Here is a 4,333-nt window from a genome sequence, read left to right as displayed (position 1 = left end):
GTGCAGGAGCTCTCAGACCAGTAAAGAGATCAGGTCTTAAGGCAGGAAGGATGACAATTTCTTGAAGTGCTTGCTTTGCCAGATCCTGCCCTGCGATGTCATCAAATGACACAGTCGCTCCACTGTATACAAAAATTTAAATTGACGTTTTTTTTTTGTTTTTTTTTTTTTTTTAATTTCACCCAGGGAAAAATGTCTTGTTATTGTGATGCTTCTGATACCTTTCTACAATTTCATTAATAACTAGAAAGTGCATTTTCTGAAGAAACTGCAGTGTGAATGCTTGAATCTGAATGTATGCACTGAAATGAATTAATTGCTGAATGTTAAGTTAAAAATTCTGAATGAGCTGGAAAATACAGAAATTTTCACCTGAAAACAAAAGTGCAGAACTTTTGAAAGCTGATGTTCACACAGAAGAAGTTGGAAAAAAGCTAAACATGTTTAAAATGTAAATAATAAAAAGATGAGTAATGACAAAAGAAAATTTAGAGTCAGAAAACCTCTGAATGAATATTAAAAGTTCATATTCTTCTAATTGAAATGAACTTAAAAGATGAACAAACATTCTGGAGAAAATACAAAGTGTACTGTATAGAGATTTTTGAGTAAACTCAAATGAAAGCGTAAGGTGGTGACACAGTTTAACACATGCAAATAATCAAATAAACACATTAGTCCTTTTTGTGAACATGGATAAATAAGTATCAATACAGCATTGTTCAGCCATGCCACTAAATGCTTTTTTACACATTGTTTTAACCTGGGCTCAGACACAAAGTCCCAAAATTAGTTAGTCCCTGACTTTGAGTTGTGGTTATGACTAATTATTATACACAAGGCTTTATCTATCTAAACTCTAAGGACACAAATATGAAAAAAAACTATACTTACCAGCTGATACCCCACACTACACACTAGGTGTGTCAGGGCTCTGTGTGCGGGCAGGCGGAGAGGAGGATCCAAACGCAGGACTCAGACACTAACTTGAAACTCAAAAACCTCAGCTTTATTGCTGGTACGAAAACAAAACATGAAGTGAACATGGAATATGGAGAACCGAAACACACAGGCATAATCTGATGGTACGACGCAACACCGAGCATGGGAAAACACAGGGCTTATATACACAGGGTAGTAACGGGGGAATCGGCAACAGGAGGGAGACACAGCTGGGAGAGATCAGGGCTAACGAGACATGGGGAACAAAGCTGCACACACTAACATAAGACAAAGACTTTCACAATAAAACAGGAAACATGAATCACAACTCAGAGACATGGACTCAACACAGAGACAGAAAATGACACATGGAACTGAACTATACATGAAACCACAATTCCTAAAACATGGATAATAGAAACATGAAACTCTAATAATAATAATAATAATAATCCCCACAACCACAAGAGAACAAGAAAACAATCCATGATGCAAAATAAAACCAAAACATAATAAACTCAAAATACTGGGTCCAACGGACCCAGAACCGTGACACTAGGCCATGTGACCTGAAACTTTGGTACAAAATCATCATAATCATTCTGTTAACACTGTTTTTTAACACTGTTTGTGTTGCTGTTCAGCAGTTTAAAATGTTTTAGATTGGATTACATGGAATGAATTTGAATTTTCTTGGGGGGTTTTGTGTGTGTTTTGTTCTTAGCAGATTTTTTCTTCCATACTGTTGAATTCCAGTTACCACATTTCTGGTCATATGACATCCCGAGTGCCCACTTAAAAAAAATCCCCACAGTTAATTCAACATTAAAACAAAATAAAAATATGTTAAATAAATAAAGGTTTGCTCTGTGATGAAATACTAAATAAGCATACATTGTACAGAGCACTAACAATGACAACAATCCTTTAGCCTGTTGATCAGAGAGAGGCAGTCATTATGTCCATTTAAAACCTGTAATCACAGAGCACATCGTTTCTGTGAAACTATAAAGTCCCATATGATCCTCATCATGTCCAGTGACTTCAGAGTGGATCCTCCCTGTCATCCGGCCAGTGTTTGATGTGTGGCAAGCAGCACAGAAGCAGGATAGCTGAGGACTTTAAAAGAAGAGCAGAAAACAGGAATATGTAGTTGTAAATGTAAATATCAGTGATACTTGTCTTGTCAAAGGGAATAAAATAATGAAAATGTTAACTTACACACTCATTTAGGGAGGATCTTGACACTGCACAGAGGAGGCACAGTCAGTCTGACAATGATGGTGATCTCCAGGGATGTTTTCCTGCAGCAACATTCCTGCCAACTGGCCATATGATCCAGAGTAGTTGGTTTGTAATGAACAGAAAGGTGTATATGTTAGGTAGTGTGCACTCAGAGCTGGTCCTAAGAAACAAACACATCCTGTAATAAACTGAATACCTGTAGTAGTGCTGCTGCAAATATGAAGCCCTTCTATCATGAGTGGTTTCAAAGAAGGTGTTTTGGAGGCTCAGTCACAGAAACTGTGCAGTCTGTTCAGTCCTGAGTGTCTCAGCTCTGAAGGGGATGGATCACAGAGGGAAACACCTGAGTACAGACATTACAATACACTCTAACACTCCTAAGGTCAAGTGAAAACACAATTTAAACACTTCACAAAGAATGAATACATGTTTTCATGGAAATTATGTCATTAACCCTTTTTGTTGTGAGTAAATCTCACCGACTGCTTGTGGGACAAGCTAGAAGGAGGACTTATCACAGAATCTCTCCTGTGCTCCAGATGTGAAGTCTCACGCTCTGATCGTATGGCGATGAAGATGGTGATGATGAAGTTTCTCTGATCTGTGGCATTACAGTTTCTGGCTGCTATGTGCTTCACATTGTTGGATTTTACATGTGAAGCTTGGAGAAGACACAGGAGGACTGTGTCTCTCTTAAAAAAAAAAAAAAAAGAAAAGAAACCTAACAGCCCCCCCACTCAACTCCCCAACCTCACACCATCCAATGTCTATACAAATGTAGGGTATCAGCTGGTAACAGAAAGCAAGTGTTACATATGTACTACATATGTAACGCTGCTGAAACATTTCTGGCCAGAAATGTGCAGTTATCAACCCAGACCCACCCTAATAAATGCACTGGCCGAAACATGATAAAAGCTCATAAAAATGTATGTTTCATAGAAAAATTTGTCCAAAAATATAATCGTATACTTTTGAAAAAGTTTAAAGTTTATAACAAACCAAAATAATAACATTTTTGTAAATAGTATTTCAAAATAGAGGCACACATAAAGTGGCTTAACTGTCATTATTGCTGTAATTAGGTTTGTTTGTTTGTTTGTTTGTTTTTTAAAAAGCAACCTTTAGTCATTATTGTTCTCTCAGAAACAATGAAGAAGCTGTTGAACATTTATGTGTTGTGTAGGCAATCCTCTGGTCCACCCTCCCTCCCTCCCAGCCACAGTGAGACTGGGGCAGCCTGGCAGGATGTTGAAGCCTGGCTGCAGAGAGGATATGCCTACACTATTCATTTTAAACTGCTATATTTGATTTTTCTGACATTTATAGGTTACTGTTAGTGAATTTTAGATTTTCTGTAATAAATAAAATTGTCATCTTTTACTGATATCATTACTTAATTCATGTAATTGTATTTTATGTAAACAATTCAAACATTATACTGCAATGCAGGGCGTTTTTTTCTTAAGTCAACTTTTAAATATCGTTCTACTTTCTATTCAAAGATCTAGATCATGAATCATCACAGGACAATACACAGTATACTGGGTCATGGTAACTATGGTAGGTCTTCATGACTCCAGAATGGAGACATCGCTCTGGCTGAGAAATGAAAATAAGGTCAAGCAGTGTGTTCTTCTCTGTGGTAGGGGCAGTGATGACCTGTGCGTATCCCCTAGACTCAAACAGCTCCAGGATTGGTTTGTTTGCACTGGATAAAACATTCTCATTAAAATCACCACAAACTATGATGGGATGACAGTCCATGATCTCCAATGAGTCTAACAGGCTTACCAGGTTTTTCAGGAATGGCCTCAGAGTGTAGCCTGGAGGTCTGTACACAACTGCAATCAGAGCACTGACTGGTGCTTCAACCTTTAAAGCCAGAAATTCAAGGTCAGTTACATTATGAATGTACTGTTTTTCATGCACTTGAATGTCACTTTTCACATAAACAGCAACTCCACCACCACTTCTGTTTGCCATCTGGGGAAAGTTTGTGTAGGACAGGTGTCTGTTGCGTTTGAACAAATTGTAATTTTCCAAGTGGAGACTCTCTGCGACAAAAGAGCCCCGCAGGTGTGTTTCTGTTAGGCACAAAACATCTGCTAGACACAATTCATGGTGACTTTTGATGTCAAATACT

General features: G+C 37.9%; 2 long non-coding RNA genes across 2 annotated transcripts; one reads left to right on the top strand and one right to left on the bottom strand.

Annotated features, from left to right (window-relative positions):
- Positions 1–588: 588 nt before the first annotated feature.
- Positions 589–1,737, top strand: LOC121813523. Its single transcript, XR_006053743.1, has 2 exons — positions 589–925; positions 1,502–1,737. It is a non-coding gene; the product is annotated as an uncharacterized LOC121813523 (long non-coding RNA).
- Positions 1,738–1,853: 116 nt separating this feature from the next.
- LOC121813522 lies at positions 1,854–2,871 on the bottom strand. Its single transcript, XR_006053742.1, has 3 exons — positions 2,384–2,871; positions 2,164–2,267; positions 1,854–2,061 (listed from the first exon to the last, which is right to left on the bottom strand). It is a non-coding gene; the product is annotated as an uncharacterized LOC121813522 (long non-coding RNA).
- Between the last annotated feature and the right edge of the window lie 1,462 nt (positions 2,872–4,333).

Source organism: Haplochromis burtoni, unplaced genomic scaffold (genome assembly GCF_018398535.1).
Source record: "Haplochromis burtoni strain Fernald_Lab_line unplaced genomic scaffold, NCSU_Asbu1 Contig_1834, whole genome shotgun sequence".
NCBI classification, from domain to species: Eukaryota; Metazoa; Chordata; class Actinopteri; order Cichliformes; family Cichlidae; genus Haplochromis; species Haplochromis burtoni.
This window is presented reverse-complemented; position numbering and strand designations above follow the sequence as displayed.